The sequence below is a fragment of the Pinus tabuliformis genome, chromosome 3_2 (assembly GCF_031772625.1).
Source record: "Pinus tabuliformis cultivar Carrire ecotype Pingquan chromosome 3_2, CPIR1, whole genome shotgun sequence".
NCBI classification, from domain to species: domain Eukaryota; kingdom Viridiplantae; phylum Streptophyta; class Pinopsida; order Pinales; family Pinaceae; genus Pinus; species Pinus tabuliformis.
In genome coordinates, this window is record NC_142302.1 from 896,546,659 (window position 1) to 896,565,757 (window position 19,099).

Sequence of the window (19,099 nt, forward strand, 5' to 3'; positions counted from 1 at the left end):
TCTATGTCTTTGTTCCGATTAATGCATCTTATCAATTTATGTATGAATTTCCTATGTAATTCTTATGTCATGCATGAATGTGTATGATTATGTTGGATAGTTGAACACCTATAAGAATATTTGTTTATGCGGTGCTAACTGTGAGTAAATAATAAGATAAGTAATTCACTTGGAATAGTTTAGGGATCTGCCCAGTATTATACCTTGGCAACGCGAAAGGGTCTAAATCAAGGGTTAGGGATGCGTGAAGGACAACCTAACCCTTCTGCGGAGGTATTGAAGGATGGAATAGAGGGCTCGACTGGAAAGCTCTAGAGCGAAGCGACCTGCGCGAAGGCAAGAATAAAGGGAATTAAATGACATCACGATCATCTCAGGATGTGGAAACTTATTTCCAGCATCCCCCCATGTTCGCTTGTGGGGCCTGACCCAGGTTCAGAGTTAATTATCCAAACAAATCTTGGTACTACTGGCCCTTTCGGCAACAGTCTGCGGAGTGCAGAATGAGGTCTCACCAGAAGTAGTATGGGAGGGTGCTAGAGCCAGGTTTCCACACCCTCAAAATGTTTGATGAGTTCAACTGGTCCTTTGTCTATTCCTGCACGGAGGTGGCTTCGCGCACCTTTTGTGCCTCGCGGCCTGATACCATGTCCTCATGTAGCACTAACCAGGAGCTGTGCTGCACTCTGCGTTATTACCCGAGATCTTATTTATCGTTCAGTGTTAGTTAAGCACCTTTGCCTACCTAAATGTCTTAAGTTATATTTAAAAATACAAAACATTCATACCAATGCGCGCATTTAATAAACAATATATTTGAAAATTATATCAATCATGCATTAACCCAAGAACAAATACACATAATTATAGCAAACCTTCTCTTTATTGATTCTCCAACGGTTATAGACTTGACCCGCCCTGCGCACTCAGCTGCAAGGGTCCGTGCACTCAGCTGCGTACTACTTGCCTCTGCGCACTCATCTACAGAGCCTTCTCCTACTCTACGACCCACAGACACACTCTACACTTTGACTCAACCACTTATACTTCTCATTCTTCTATTCCCTTCGTTCTTAGTTACTCCTCCTTTACACTTAGAGCCTCGCTCTATTTATACAATCCCATGGTCCGTGGACCATGGGTAGGTCTATCCAGCTGATATTACATTACAAAACTAGGGCAGACAACCCTTCATACTTTTACGTCCTGCGCCTGCTATTCATGAAGCTTTTACAACAAGATTTGGTCAAAACATGTGCTTTAAGCCCCAAAACATGCCTTGGGGGGGATTCCATGCCCAACAACCCCCCAACACAAACATTGTTACTCACACTCAAGTCACTCTGTCAGCGAGGAGTCCCTCCAACTGTTCTCAAACTGCACGGAGGTTAGCAGCGCACGAGCTACTGCTTGCTGGATTTGCTGCATACGTTGTTTTGAGACCTCTGTGTCAGAATTTCTTCTCTACATCTGTGCCGGTATCCCCCACATTTATTTATAGTACCGCACCTTTGTTTGGATCCTTGGAGCACGAAGATTGTGCTTCTGCTGGCTAGTCAGATAGCCGGGCCCCCCGTGTAGGCTTTAAGCAGCTGCCATTCACTTTGCCTAGGAAAGGCTCTCCATTTAGTTTGACTAGCTGTACCACGCCTCCATCTATGACCTCCTTAACAACGTATGGTCCCAACCAATGCATTCTGAACTTTCCCAGGAATTTATCAAACTTACTTTCATACAACAACACTAAATCATTTATCTTGAAGTTGCTCAACTTAATATGGCGATTGTGCCAGGCCTTCTCACGCTGCTTTTGCACCTGTTGATGAAAACCGGTTGGGAACCGTTCCTCCTCGAGTTCTTCGAACTATGTGAGCCTTTCTTCCAGGGCTTCGCAGCTGTCATACCTGTGAGCGTTGCTATGCGCAGACTAGGTACAATATACTCCATTGGCATGACAACTTCCACGCCATAAACTAACCAGAAAGGTGTTTGTCCCGTTAGTTTCTTGCACGTTGTCCTATAATCCCATAGCACTGCAGGTACGTGCAGGTCCCAATCGCTTCACTGTGCATTGCATATTTTGGTTAGTGCAGTTTCCAGTATTTTGTTGAATGCTTCTACTGTCAGATTGGCTTGTGGGTGATACAGTGTGCTTTTCTAATGGTACACCTGGAACTCTTCTGTGAGCGCGCTGATGGTTTCATTCAAGAAATGTGTACTACAATCACTCATTAAGATTTTCGAATAGCCAAATTGAGTCAACACGTGTTCAAAAAAAAACTTTGCAGCCGTGGCCGCCGTGCAGTCTTTGACCGGCTATGCTTTTGCCTAGTGAGTCAGGTACTACGTCGCGGTGATGATGTATTGCACGCCCGTTTTTCCTTGAGGTTTGATAGGGCCTACAAAGTTGATTGCCCACTTTTCTAAGGGCTGCAGCATCATTAGTAGATTCAAAGGCATCTCGTCCCTCCGTGATGGTTTACCGGTCCTTTGACATATATCGCAGGCATTACAGTGTGCTTTCGAACCCTGATGAAGGGTTGGCCACCACAATCCTGCACGGAGAATATTTTGTGCGGTCGTGCGTCCTACATAGTGTCCTCCTACAGTGCCCCCATGTGCTTCCATGAGGATCTAACTTTGTTTGAATTCAGGTATGTACCTTCGCAGTATCTCATCATTTCCCATTTTGTATAGGTGCCCCGTGATGACAGAAAAATCCGCCGCGCGCACCACCAATTCCTTCTTCTGTTGGATGGAGTATTCCTTCGGTGCAGTCCTTGTTGTCAGAAAGTGGATTATATCTTCAAAGTATCCGTCCGCGATGCACACAACAAAGAGTTGTGCATCAGGTAATCCTTCTTCCAAACTAGTAGGTTCCTCGTCCGTCTCAATATGTGACAAGTGATCCGGTCCTGCGTTCAAGTGTCTAGGTTTTACCACAACCTCAAAGTCATATTCTTGGAACAATAAGAGCCACCTACATATGATCCCCCAGAACACAGGCTTATTGACCAAGTATTTTAGCGCGGAATGGTCTGTATACATCTTGAAATGTCCTCCCAGCAAATAGTGCCTGTATTTTTGGAGCACGTACACCATAGCCAACCCCTCGTGCTCGGTTGTAGAATAGTTATTTTCTGCTTTAGACAACCTTTGACTTGTAAATGCAACAGGGTGATCCAATCCATCTCCACCCTCTTGGGTGAGCACTGCTCCCAGCGCTATACATGATGCGTCAACATGGACATGAAACTCCACATCCCATTTTTAGAAGACCAGGATTGGGGTGGAGGCCAATTTCTCTTTTAGTACATCCAGGCTCTTCATACAATCATCATTCCAGCGGAACATGACATCCTTTTTCAACAGTTTCTCCATTGGTGCGGTGATCTGTCCATAGCTTTTGATGAACTTCCTATAGTACCTTGTATGTCCCAAGGTAGTGCGCAACTGTTTAATACCTGTGTGGTGCTTCCAAATTCAGAATTACTGCAATTTTCGCGGGATCTACCATTAATACCTATTTTCACACCACGTGTCCCAATAGGTTCCCAAAGGGAATGAGGAACGTATACTTTTTAAGGTTCATTGCGATTTGGTGTCATCGGCAAGTATCCAGCATCAAGCGTAAGCTCGCTACATGGTGCTTGAAAAATCCAAATACAATCCAATCATCCACGTAGACCTCCAGGAATTTGTGGATATATTCTTTGAATGTGGCAACAACTATGTGCGAAACGTTGGCTGGCACGTTTTTCAACCTAAATGGCATGACGGTCTATTAAAAGTAGCCCCACTCAGTCGTGAAGGTGGCCTTGCTCTGGTCTTCCAGTGTGATTTTGATCTGATGGTACCTTGAGAACCCATCAGTGAAAGAATATGCTTCTTTCCCGCCGACATTTTCTAATACTTCATCTGTGAACGAGGTTGGGAATAGGTTGTGCACATAGGCGTCATTCAATTTTCTGGGGTCCACGTATATTCTTATCTCGCCCTTTTGCTTCTTCTCCTGTACTACCATAGGGCTTACCCAGTCAGATTCTTCCACCGGTTCAATTATTCCAGCTGCGAGCATTTTGTCTAATTCTATGCAGACCTTTTCCTTGTACTTCGGATTCAAGCGGTAAGGCCTCTACTTAACTGGCTTCACATTGGGTTTTAGGGTGATCTTCATCATCCCTAAATTGCCAACGATCCCTTTTAAGTTCATGATCTTGGTCTGAAATAAGTCTTGATACTCGCAGAGTAACTCAACGACCTTATCCACTGTGGCATCATCCCAGTAGTCACTGCGCGTTGCATACTTCAGTTCGGCCTCCGTACCAATGCTCATCTGCTTCGTTTTTATTATCATTGTAACATCAGGGTCTTCAATAAATGGTCCTTGAACCTCATGATAGCCTTCAGTTTCTAGGATGTTAACTTTTCACAGATCTTCATCGTCTTGTTCAATGTTTACATTGTAACACTCAGCGCGCAGCTCAGCTGGGTTGCCCATTTAGGTTGCAACACTTCCATTGGTTCCTGGGGTATTTTAAATATAGTTGCTTTTACAACTTGTAACGCATCATCAAAAGTATCCCACCATTGATCCTCAAACGTGAAGGTTAACAGGAATCCTTCGCGCAAGATATCCCATTTGTTCATGCCATGGTGGAGCTCCATTTCTATATACCAATTCATGGTTATAATATCTAGGGTATGATAGAACAGGTGCACCCACCTAGGTTGTGGCTCTTCCCCATAGACCTTTGTCCATTTTGGGAGGTGTGCACGTGGATCATCTTGTCTGTCATACTTTTCCTTCAATCGCATCTGAGGCGTCCCAAACCGCATGTGCATCATCCTTCTGCATTCACGCCAATCCTCAAAAATTCTTTGGTGCGTGCCCCACCATCTTGTGAGCATAGTGCGCAATACCCATTTCAAAGCATCAAAACGCTACTATTCCGGTATTTCTCTTTCAAATTTGTTCAGGAAGTCATCCACCTTGCTTAGCCCATCATACATAGGGAGATCTCTTACCTCTGTTGCTACGCAGCGCAACGACCTTGTCATCATGTTACAGTTGACCATGGTTACCTCGTGTAACCGATTTTTCCATCGTTCTATCTCTTCATCAGATTCTGATGTATAGGAGCTTTCGCGCTCCCATGAGATTCGACCATTCACGGTTGGATTTACCTAGTCTTGCTCCTGCACGGTTATCTTGTAGATGCAGTCCAGATCGTCGTCGTTGTCGTTGTCATGCACTGGCTTTGTGTAGCATGATCCTTCCACAGGGTCTAAAGGTATCACTAGGCACAGTGAATTTTTTTCAAAAACCATCTTGCGCTTCTTTAGATTTATCACTTCAATCATGTCAGTGGCCCATTCTATTCGCAGTAGTGCAGGATAAGGATTGCTGTCATCAACAATTTCTATCACTTCGAAATCTTCTAGTGTTCTCACTCCTTCAATATCTACCATGATTCCCTGCAATATCCCCATAGGTAGGATCTTTTGTTGGTTCACCATTCACAGTTGGATAGGGGACCATTGCAACGCAGGCCTGCCCATGCGTTCCCATGTCTGCTTTGGTAGGATGTTGGCATCTGGTCCCGAATCTAGAATCACTTGATCCATCTCATATTCCCCTATCTATGCGGCCAATCTCATCTCCCTTCATGTTTGTGTCGTGTGCTTCTTGAGCTTCCGGACTATGCACGGTTCTCTAGGCACAGTCCTAGCACATCTATTTATGAGTTCTTGTAGCGCCTTCACAGCCTTGCTATCGCGCAGAAGCTTCATGCATGTCTCCAAGAACGTAGTGAGCATCGATGGGTCCATTTCCAACTCTAGTCTATCTTTACTTCCTGAAGTGTAGGCATCAACGAAGCTCTTCTTAGCTTCCATGAAGGTCTCCTTAGTGCACTCCAAATCAAATTCTGGTTCCTTTGTTGGAGCCTTGCGAACCCAGGTACTTTCTTCAGGCTGCTTTCCTTTGTCATCCCTTGTCGTAATACCACTTCGGAGCACGATATTTACATTGGGGTCTTCCTCGCGTGGCTCATACCTCATCATTTGCAGGTTCTGAGTCAGGGGAGGCTGGAGTGATCCTTTATCGCACAACCTCACTATCAGTGTGGGATAGTCCTTCATCTCATGATGAAACTGAATATAATATAAGCATGATGGTCTCGTTGGATTTGTACAATCACGGGCATAATGCCTCAGCCCTCCACAATTGTAACATATCAGCTACCTGCGACCTCTTCCTGGTCCCATTCCACCTCGGCCTCGTCCGCGCCCTTGAAATCCAGTGCACGCCATTCCTACATTTTGATCGAGTGGCCATGTTTCGGCCTGAACTCTGTAGGTAGGAGTCTGATCCATAATTAGTTCATAACTTCTACAGGTGCGCTCATCGTGGCCTACTAACCTGCAAAAAGTACAAAACAACTACTGGGAATTCTATGCATACTTCTATAGTAGATGGCAGTTATCTGTAGCATGTTTTCCTCCTATCTGATAAATCACGCACCATAATGTAGGCACCATGCTTGGTCCTACTTGTGCTTTCGGTCTCAATGGCATCGGTCCTCCTCTCGCGAGGTAATTCGCGGACACTGGGCAGTGGTCCTTGTCGTGCCCCTGGCCCTTTCATTTTATGCACCATACCTCGTCGCACACTTCTAGACGAGCCGTCCTATCTTATTTCAAACTCTTCATCTCAAGGCACAATTTTTTCAACTGTGCATGAACTCCCAGGTTAGGATCTTGTATCAGAGTCTTGTGTATTCTCATCGCGACCTCAAAAGCCTCAGCCTGAGTGGTTAGCCTTTGTTGCGACAGTGCATTCCATAGATGTGGTGTTAACGAGGCAACAAACCATTCACAGTGTTGCCCATCTGTTAAGGTCATGTTCACTTCGCGAATTATGCACTTCAGTCTTTGATCCAACTCCCATGGGGTTTCGCCTGGTAGCATGGTTATTTCCTTGAATCTAATGATCGATTGTGCCTTCGATTTTGGCCTGCTAAATTCCTTGTTTAGCGCAGCTTGGATATCAACTATCCCCGCATTGGGATTGTCATTGGAATGCTTAATGTACCAAGTTAGCGGGCGATCTTGCAGAGCGCTGACCAACATTTCCTTCTTTATATTATCATTCGTGACACCCTGTGCTTCCCATACAACTTTTATCACGAACCAAAAATGGTCCGGATCTTCATTCCATACTACCTTGAACATTGGTAGCTTTATCACGGTGGCCATACTGCTTCGCGTTGGTGGTGTGGGTGAAGTCGGGGGTGAAGATGCTAAAACTGGTGGTGGTGTGGGTGGGGGTGGCATGCGCGGAATTCTCCGCCTTATCAGGTTGATCGCACTTCTTAGCGAAACTTGCGCGAGCTCTTCTTCGCCCCCTCGTAGAGGTGAAATCAAGGGGCTAGTTTCTAGTTCTGTGCTACTTTCGTTTCTGTAGATTCTCCCACTCCGCGTAGCCCCAAACATCAATTTATTCACATAACCCTCTTTTCACACAGCAGCATTTTAATCCAAGTGTTCAAAGAATTAACATACTAACAATCCCTTGAGGAAGTGTTGTTCTGCCTTGCTATAGCTAAGTGAAGTATCTACCGTGAATGCAGTGATGAGTCCTCCTATGATTCGATCCAGCCAGTCATCAAGAGCACACACAATCTTATCTTCTGATGCTTCCAGTGTGCGCACCAATTCTGGAGTCCACACAATAGGTTTTTTGAGTTTACACCTTCCTTGGCTATCTGCTAGCTTCACGATCCACTCATATAACTTAGTAGGGAAGGATGCAAAGAAAATTTTGTGGATCTCTATATACAAGTAGCAATCTAACCACTCTTCCTTTGACAGTTGCAGATTCCTGTTTTCCTGCGTCGTGAAATCGTGAATCTTTCCATCCAACCACTCTTTAATTCCTTAGTCGAATTCCAGTGGTACGACATCAGACATCTCTATGCAGATCCTGGTCCCGGCAACAGAACCATTTGATGGCTTATTGGGGCCTAACCCAGGTTCAGAGTTAATTATCCAAACAAATCCCGGTACTACTAGCCCTTTTGGCAATAGTCGTGGAGCGGGGATTGAGGTCTCACCTGAAGTAGTATGGGAGGGTGCTAGAACCAGGTTTCTGCACCCTGGAGATGTATGATGAGTTAGACTGGTCCTTTGTCTGTTCCTGTGCACAGGTGGCTTTGCGTAGCTTCTGTGCCTCGTGGCTTGATACCCTGTCCTCGTGCAGCCCTAACCAGGAGTTGTGTTGCGCTTTGCGTTATTACCTGAGATCTTATTTATCCTTTAGTGTTAGTTAAGCACCTTCGCCTACCTAAATGTCTTAAGTTATATTTAACAATACAAAACATTCATACAGGTGCATGCAGTTAATAAACAGTATATTTGCAAATTATATCAATCATGCATTAACCCAAGAACAAATACACAAAATTATAGCAAAACTTCTCTTTATTGATTCTCCAACGGTTACAGACTCGACCTGCCCTGCGCACTCAGCTGTAGGGGTCCACACACTCAGCTGCGAACTACTAGGCCTCTGCGCACTCAGCTGCATAGCCTTCTCCTACTCTACGACCCACAGACACACTCTACACTTTGACTCAACCACTTAGACTTCTCATTCTTCTATTCCCTTTGTTCTTCGTTACTCCTCTTTTACACTTAGAGCCTCGCTCTTTTTATACAATCCCATGTTCCACGGACCATGGGTAGGTCTATCTAGCCAACATTACATTACAAAACTAGGGCAGGGAACCTTGTGACTCTATCATACTTTCACGCCCTGTGCCCGCAATTCGCAGAGCTTTTACAACAAGATTTGGTCAAAACTTTGGCTTTAAGCCCCAAAACATGCCTTGGGGGGGATTCCATGCCCAAAATCCCATATTGCTTTGGGTGAGACTTTGGTCCACGCTTCGTGGGCCGATGCCGAAAGGGCCAGTAGTGTAGGTATTTGTTTGGCTAACTAACGCTGAACCTAGGTCAGGCCCCCTCAAGCCAACAACAAACCTTAATTTATGTCTAATTTGGAGGCCCATTGTATCCCCTACTGAAACTGTTGCTCATCATCTAAGTAACCTATCCATCTTCTTCCCTAATTGTTCTTCATGAAATTCTCTTCCTTATCTCATTGGAATATGATTTGGATGGCTTCTTGCATTGGATGGCTTCCATTGGCAAGTTGTACCTCCTTTTCTTGTTGTTTTCTAACTGTAGTTGTGCTTTGATGAAATATTCCCTTAGAATTAAATCATTAAATTCCTTGCTCATTTCTTCCACTTTTTCCTCCATAAGGACCACATCCTCTACGTCCTTGAATTTTTAAATTTGCATCCACTGGTGAGTTTTGCCTCTTTTTGTAATAAATTTGTAACAAGATCCAATACGAGGCTATCGAGTGGGCTCTTGGAGTCCTTTTGGACCTTCCCCCTCCTCTTGAGTTGTTTTTGTCCCTTCCTGTAGCACTTTTAATTCATTCTGTAGAAATTATTTTTTCAGCTGTAACATCTTTGTTTGCACCCTTTCCATTTCCTTTGAATATTTCCTTGCTCTTCAAGGCTCTAGTGGTTGTTCTACACAAAGTTTTTCTTCTTGTAGCACTCTAATAGCTTCAAGTAGCAAATTGTTCCTTCTTGTAGAAACTATGTTCTTCTTGTAGTAGTCTTGTTCCTCCTGTAGCAATTACGTTCTTGCTGTAGAATTTTTTTTCCCTTTCTATAACAGCTAATCTTTGCATGCTAAGAGGTGTTGGGTCCACATTTTTATTGTTTATTGCTTTTTTCATTATTTTTTCTTTTTTCTTTTTCAAAATTTTCTCTATTTTTTTCATTGCATGAAAAATAAACTCAAAGTGCTTTGAGTTAACTGATTTTCCCTATCCTACCCCTTATCACGCCTTGTCCTCTATCACAACTAAATGATTACATCCCACTTTCTCAAGTCCTCTTCACTTATGTCTTGTCCTCTCCCCCATGTGCGAGTGTCTTGGTGGAAAAGTGAAGTTAACTACTATATAAGGTCGAGGCTTCTCTTATAGTAAGTTTGGCTATAAAAAACCTTTTCCTTCATACATTTACAACATTTTTTTGAGCTAAAATAAGTCTGTAGGAGAGGTTTTGAGGATTGCATACTTGGGCCTTACCCTTGATGTATTTTTGCAAGTGATATGTAGGTTACTGATATGAATGTTGAAGCTACCTTTGGTGGTTCGAAAGTTTATAGTGATGATCCTTTGATGGTTGCATGCTTCCTCTGAACAGAGGTAATGGTTGGTCTATTGGCTTCTTGAGGTGTCATCTTCTTATTCTCATTGCTCCATGCACTGGCTTTGCTCTGATTTTTTTTTCTCTTGAAATGTGGTTGACTGATCAAAGCTGTCATTGTAAGTCTTGTTGATGGTGGATTGATATGTTGTTGTTGGAGATGATTAGTGGCCCTGTAGTATCCATGCAAAATTTATGTGGCTGCCCAAGTTCAAGGATATGATCCCTCTATGCTTCATGTTGGTCTATTCTTCATTTTGGTGCTTCCAAGTGATTTTAATTGTGGTTCTGGAGGGCTTGTGCAGACTGCTACATGATTAAATTATTTCCTATATCAGTCACATAGACCTCCCTATGATTACAATAACCTTCAAAAAAATCATCCTAAAAAAAAATCTGATAATTCATGTTAAACTCATGGACAAGGATTAGAAACTTTGGTTGTGGTGACAATTATGGGAGAAGGGGTGAAAAATGGGTATTTTTGACGGAAAAATATGATTATTTGAGTGGAGAAGTGGATAAATGGTGTGGAATATGGGGGATGGTTGTGTGGTAGACTTATTTAATCATCCCCCCAAGGAAACCGTAGGATTTGACCCCTTTCTCTATGCTAATCACACTCTTGAAGAAATTCTAGTCATTCCTATAGTAATTTTGGAATGCTCCTGTAGCATAATTGTTTTATCCATATCTCTAAAATGGTAGATTGGATTGACGTAAATGTTTGTGAGCATGTTTCCATCATCCCTATGCATCTCCCCATAAAAACGCTTGGCCAATGAATGCACAAATATGGTGAAAAATTAAAAATGGTTGTAGGTGATGTAGGCCAATTTCTTGAAAAGTATTCACTAGAATTTGCTAAAATTATTTAAGAAATTTACCATCATCCATATGTGTCTCCCTATGAAACAAATTGCCCAATGGATGCATTGTTTTTTTATATATGGTAAAAGTAATTTCTGCCCTGTGTATTTTGGCATCTTGTAGCAAAACAAAACCTTCCTGTATCATTTTAGGATAACGAGGGAAATAAATGGAAAACGCTTGTAAATGATCGGTGGATGTTGGAAATGGATGAGGGTGATGGATTGACATGGCCTTGGTATTGTTGGAGCAACTGAGCAAAGGAGGAGAAAGCCTGAGTTTGACTTCCTTTGACTAAATTTTTGACCAACTTTTTCTTTTGGTGCTAACTTGTTTTTGTTTCTTGCAAAGGTTTGAGAGTACATGCATTCATCAGAGAGAGATACATGGAGAAAATACAATTCTTTTTTCCCTAGGCCTACTAGTTGCCTCAATGAGGTTCTCAACTAGTAGGTCTGCCCAAATGTCTCAAAGGAGGTTTTCACCTAGGATCTTTTCCTTCTTTTCTTTCTAACCCACTAACCACCTCATTGAGGTTTTGAATTAGTGAGCCTATCTCAGGCACCTCAAAAGAAAATTTAACTTGAGCCTTTATTATTTTCCTTTCTTTTTCTCTCTTTTTACATTTTTCATTTTTTTTCTATCCTACTCTACTTGAAAAAAAAATCTCTTTCAGGTATAGGAATACTTCCAACGGAGCCATGTGCACATCAAGATGACAGATAAAATCATGTGTAGGCTCGAAAGATATGCTTTGACATGTACCTTAATATGAGAGACCAACTGCTTTGACTAAGATGAGATTAGGAATTGTTGAAGAAGAGTGTGTTGCTCCAGCGTAGTGATTGTCTAGAACCATATTTCAATATAGTTATGATGCCCCTGGTCCACTTGCACATTTGGATTTCTTTCTGTGTCCTCTTCTACCATGACACTCAAATATTCCTCCTTTTGTTGACTATTCTCTTGAACACATGGAGGATCTGATGGTAACCATGAGAGAACTTTCTCAATCTCTGATTCTGATGTCTGCTCTTCATCAAGTGCAACCCATGATTCTTTGGTCTCCTCATTTGAATATTATTTTTCTGAATGTTTTCCTTCAACGACATAAATAGAATCTCCTTTTTTCAATACTCTTCCTTAGCTAAGATGAATACTGTTTAGATGAAGATGAGTTGTTTGGAAGCGTTGTACCTCAACACTGTAAGTGGGTTGAGTTACTGTATTTTTTGCGTTCGGAAATGGTTGTACATGTAGATGAGTGGGAGTGGATATTTAATATGGATGTGGTTGAGGTTGTGGTTGTAGTGGAGGTGGATGGTAGGGTTATAATGGATTTGGGTATGGAGGATATTGAGGTAAATATTGAGGATATTGTGGATTTTGGGATTGAGATGGCCAAGGTTGCCAAGGAAAGGGTGTGCTCCAATTACTTTGAGATGGTTGCACATATCCTTGAAATTGTGAATTAGGTTTTTGCATCATACCGGGTTGGCTAGGATGCAATGGTCTTCTTGGATCTAGATAACATAGCTACTTTGGTGAATGAATTGCTCCATTATATTCTTGATAAAATTCCTTCAACCTTGGTAATGATGGGAAATATTTAGTAGCATGTGATTATGCATGGATAACACAAATATCAAAATCTTCTTTTTGCTCATTTTTCATTCTTAACATTTCTACATGTTCACTTAGATTGCTAAGAATTTTCTTTTTAAAGTTATCAAGAAAATTTCCAGGTTCATCTTGAATTACTGATCTTGATGTTGATTTACTTACTCTTGATCCTCATCTTGATATGCACTTGCATGTTTCACAAATTTCTTCAAATAATAATTGATATACATCACCTCTACTCATGAGATAAAGGAGATCAATCCACTCATACCTAATTGTTCTAAGTAAGAGGGTTTGTAGTGTGTCAAATCCTAAATGATGAAATTTTTCCTTGTTAACATTATACATAAATCTATCTATTAGATCCTCAAGGCTCTCATCTTCTTTTTGAGTCATTATACATATTTATTTTTTAAGATCATGAGATTTATATTTTTCTAGAAATATATTTTGCATATCATTCCATGATATTATTGAATTAATCCCTAAACTCATGAACCATTTGAGATCTCTATCCTTCATTGTTGTTGGAAATAATATCATTTTTGAGTGTTTAGTAAGTAACCATAAGATCTAAAAAGGATTTAAAATTCAAAGAGAAAGGTTTCTGGATCCTTTAACCTCATACCATGGAATTTGGGAAAGAAAGATGGAGGGATGTTCGATGGAGGGATTTTCTTCATATGAACACTGCCATTAGTATATTGAATGGGAAATCCAAGAGGATTTTCCTCATTGTCATCATATCCATCAATTTTTCCTACCTTCTCTATCACCTCCTTTTCTTCTACCTGCAAAAGTGGATGGTGATGTTATTGCACAACGTGATCAAATGTGGGGGTTTGGTGTCGGAGAAGTAATTTTTTTTTTCTAATGTTTTTATAAAACAAATTGAATAAGAATAATAATGCAATGCAATTTTTTGAAATGAAATATGCTTAATGCAATTTTTTTTTGTTTTTACAGAATTTGATCAACTAGGGAAGAAAAAAATGCATACTTTGACACTTCCCCGACAACAATGCCAAAAAGTGACGAGTCTCAGTATTGCAACAACAATGTTGCAACTTCCAAGGCTACCAACTTAAATTATCAACTCGGGGTTCTTACAAAATTAAGAGGTGTCGACACTATATGTGCAGCATGCAATGTGCCCTTATTTTATTGATTTGATACAATGAACATCATGAAATAAAATCTTAAACTAATTACAAAAATGGAAACATTAGTCTACATGTAGAATGTAAATTAATATTGTAATTGTAGAATGTGGAATGTCGCTTTGAAAAAGGAATTTGGTCTTTTCATAAAAAAATCTTGTAACTGAAACCTTAAGGAAGCATGAATTAAAGAATCAAGTATAATTTACTTTTAATTGATTAATCACCTTTTTTATCACTATGTTCAAGGAAAATTATCTTTACTAACATAATCCATGTACATTTCATAAGAAAACATTCATTGTTATTCAAATGTGGAAATCTACCTTTTAATTCTAATTGCAGATTTGTACTTGCAATAAAGGAAAGGTGGGTCTAGAGTGGTATTTGGTCTTCCTCAATCATAGATTCAAAGCATAGGGTTCATTATTCAAATCTAAGAGACCAAAAACAAGCTTTTGGAGCAGACCTGATCAAGTTTACATGTGCTACTGGATGTGCTACATGAGGCGCTACATGAGGCCCTGATTTGCTACAGGAGTGAGATAACTTACTGAATTCCCAAAAAAATAAAATGAAAATGGGATGGGAATTTTTTATTTATTAATTAGGATGTATTAAGACTCTGTTACAAGTGGAATCACTCCAAAATACCCCTATTAACATATGTTAAAAAATAGCAGAAAATTACTGCTCTAAAAACTGGAAATTCAAGAACTAGTGAGCCAGTTAAACTACCAAATGCCTAGCCTAATCATGTAAAAATTATATGGGGTGAATATTTTTATTAAATTTAATGTTTTTATGACCCAATACAAGTGGATTCAACTCTAATGAAGATCATTAACATTTTCTAAAAAATAGAAGAAAATTACTACTATTTTGCTACAAGAGATTTCCAGAAATTCTAGATTTGTGAACTAGTAGACCAATCCAAGTAGCTAAATAATGAATATGAATTTTCAAAGCTGTTCTAAGGATGAATCATGCTTATGCATCTGGTAATAACCTAAAAAACAACCCACTTCAATCATTTAACCAATGTAACCTACAACAAAAGAAGCATGAATAGTAAATGTAGAAATCAGAGATGCAAGTGAAAAATACATTAAAAGGAAATAAATAAATTGTACAAGAGGGATCTAAGGAACTTGGGATGGAAAATTCCTAGGAAAATCATATTTCTATGAAGGAAACTAAGATTTAGAAGCTAAAAATTGCACCAAATTTCATTATTTGAATCAATACAAGTACATCCATGCTAGAAATGAAAGTGGAGGTGTTAAATAACAAATGTTCTCCACAATAAGACTAAGAAATGCATGCCCCTAGAGGCCAATTCGAATTGATACTTATACAAAGTGATAAGGAAGACTTGTCCCTGAAAGGAGGAAGATTTTCCTTCTAAAATCCCTCAAATAGTGGATCTGGTTGCCAACACTACGAATCTGCATTAAATGACAGGGAGGACATTCCTATATTTTCTCAATCACTGGAGTTCCAGAGTTTGTCAATAATTTCATGATATTTTTTTCATTTATTATCCAATCTTGGTCCATGTTGAAGTAGGGAGCAAGTCTCTATTTTATCTCAAGCACACAACCCCCCACCCAAAAAGGCAATGAAGTAGCAAAAAATGAGGGGAAAAAAGAAAATCAACGACACACACAATGGCCAAAAGATATAATGTCTAAGGATTGGGATCTAAAGGCAAAAATGTGTTGAAAAGGGTGTAGAAAGCCAACACACAATGGGGTGAAAATCCTGGAAAATGGCAAGGAATAGGCTACAAAAAGAATTATGCACAAAGGGATACTATAGAGGCAAGCCCACACTAGATTTTAAAGGGAATAAAGTGTTGGAATTTTTTCTTCTAAAGGGACTGTAAAAACCTACAAAAAGGGCTGAAAAATAGTGTCTGAAACTACTACACACTAGACTCCTAAATTCAACAATTTTCTTCCTAAATAATGGAGGTGTACTCTAAACCCTAGGGGGATTTTCCCTTCCTCAATGAGAAACTACTAAGTGGATCTAGGCCATAGGGGTGGCTAAGAAAATAATAGGAACCCTTCCCGACACACACACATCATTCTTAGAAAAACTAGAAAATATGATTTTTTTTTGAAAAATTGCAAAGTGCGAAAACCGACCTGAAAAGTGCATTGGCCATAGATTCTGGGTAGAATAGTGCGTTGGGAGCAATTAATGGGCTAAAATGTGCACTCTGTTCTCGTCTCTCTCACTCGGAAGATCAAACCCAGATTGTGTCGTCTCCTACTTGACGGGTACTTATGACCTGCGGAAAGATGGGAAACCCCTACAGACACGGAAAATTTTCCAGAAAATAAAATAAATCTAAAGATAAAATTGAGAGGGCTAAAAATTGTTGCAAAAGAATTGAATATAGTTGAAACAATAGTCACTAAGGTTCTGAATTACTACACTAATGGAGTCGCCATTTGTTAGTATGCAAATTATTAGCAAGTGTACAAAAAATGCTTCACTTAAGTCACTAGTTACAAGTGACCCTAACAAGAAAGTATGGTTGTTTATGCTTTAGATATGTAATGAAAACAGAAGAAAAACCCTGCAACAGAATATTATACAAAACCCCAAACATATAAAAACAAAAATGAAAGTGTAGAAACCTAATGGATCACATAAATAAGCAAATTTTATCAATGTAAATGGAACACTTGGTGAGGAGAATTTATAAAATTGGGTCTATAGATCCCCCTCCGTGGGATGGGTCTTTTTGATTTCCTTTTACTTCATTGATCTGTTTCTCTCTTTCAACTTGCAATGGGCAAAAAACAAACAAAAATATCTCGAAATCAAGTGGGAGCTCAAATGTGATGAGACGATAATGGTGATGATGAGAATGATCAAGGTGAAGAATGAATGGAAAACCCTATTATTTATAACAAAGTGTTGAGCTAAATTAGGGATTGGAAAATAATAAATATTATTGACCAAATCAAAATATAGCCATTGAGAATACTTTATTATATATTTTATGGAGAGGGAAAAGATATTCAAAATGGTCAAATATCTTTATTTAGAAAGTTGTTGAAGTAATTAACAACTAAAAATGATTTATCAATCATTTTGTGAGAATTAAGAAAGAAATAAGTATTAAATAATGGTTTAATAATGTTTTCATAAGGAAAATATGGAATAAATAAGGAATAATAAATAAGTAGTGATTTATTTATATATTCCAAGGTGATTAAGTAAAAATTAATTAAGAAATAATTATCAAATAACTATTTAATTATTTCAAGAAAAAAATTAAATAAATAATGATTTATTCAATTATTCTCATGGGGTTTTTGAATTTTAATGAGAAATAATTTAGGAAAAATGATTTACTAAATTATTTCCCATGGTGAAAGTGGCTTTACCATTGTAAAATTTATCCTGCATGGTGTATTACGATCCACCTACTAAGAAATGGATAGATGATCATTTTTTGGGTGATAATAGGCAACTTTCAATCTTTGACCTTATGACCAATGTTGTCAGACACTTAACACCTTATTTTACCAAGAAACAAAGGAATAGACCCATATCTTCTATTGATTTGTTTTCTATCCTTTGCATATGCCTTGCATTCAATATCCCCATGGCCAAAATCATTACATGAGAAACACCAACCATAAAAGGACTATTATACCTAAATGTAGTTAATTTTCATGATGGGTGATGTGTTCCTTGAATGCTTGCTTGAGGATGCGTCTCCTTTGGTTGCTCCTTTTGTTGAGTGTCCTTGATCTGTTTACTTTTGCAAAATTATGCTATATGTCAACATTCTTTATAGCTATGTACTTATATTCCCTCATTCTTTTCCTCCTTTCTTAGCTGTTGGTCTTCCTAATGATTCTATTTTTTCATGCTGCTCCAATATTTTCTGATTTTCTTGTAGTTTCTTGAGTGTTAATTCCGGTCCTTTCTAATTCTTCTCTTGGAGAATCTACCTCATCTCTCTAAGACTCCCATTTTTCATTAATATCCTTCATCTAATTGTTCACTTCTTCTTTAGTTCTCCTTACCTCTCGTAGCTAGTTCTTCCTTGAAATTTTGCTCTCTTTCTTCAAGAATTTGAATCAGTTTTTTCAAATCTCTATTTTCAAGTGAAAGCCTTTGTACTCTAGCCAATGTTGAGATAAGTTGAGTTTGATCTTGAATTGGTCTCTCCTTTACTCCACCATTACTATCGATTTCTTCTTCAAAATGATTACCTCCACTTCTATTTGAAAGACTAATATCAATTGATTGGTTATCATCTTCTAACCCATTAATCTCAAAAACATAATCATCATTACATGTGTAAAGAGAATCTGGTAATTATTCACTATTATTGACCAACAAAAGACGGGTTCTTCTAAATCTAATTTTTTTCAAACTTGTTTGTTGCTCTTATTCTTTTGAGACATCTTCTTCTTGTTCTTACCCATGGCCCATGATCTACTCTCGAGTGGTTAAGCTTCACTAGAGAGAACTTGCTTTGATACCACTTGTTGGAAATGTAGATCACTACTGAGAGGGGGGAGTGAATCAATAGTGATGAAACTTATAAAAGTTTCACCAATTTATCAATCCTTTAAACAAATGCAATATCAAACACATGAAAGGATATCAGAGCATCAAGAATAACACAAAACCATACAAAGAATCACACACATAAAGACACCAATGATTTCTGGTGGAAACCCCGAAGGGACAAAAACCACCTATTCCTACTGTGCTACTTCTCTTTATTTTATTATTATATAAATAAAATATTTTACATGTTTAAGCTAGTGTCCATCAATTAGGTTCTGTTAGTGTTAGTCTTGTTAGCCTGTCACCTGGATCAAAAAATGCTTTTACCATGGTCGTTTCAGGGTGTCGTCGTCAAATTTTTCTGTTACTAGGTTTACACAACAAATTTGGTCATTGTATGGTCAGTTAAGATAGAGTCATTATCTGAAATTGCACTCATGCTGGTTGCTTGTCATATACCATGAAAATTGGTCAAGTCATCATTATCATTCCATTAGGTCTTAAGTCATCCATTAGGTCTTAAGAGTCCCTAAGGTCCACCATTTCCACAAAAAGTCAGAAATAAGTCAAATTTGACAAAGCAAAGAGTTCAAGAAATGA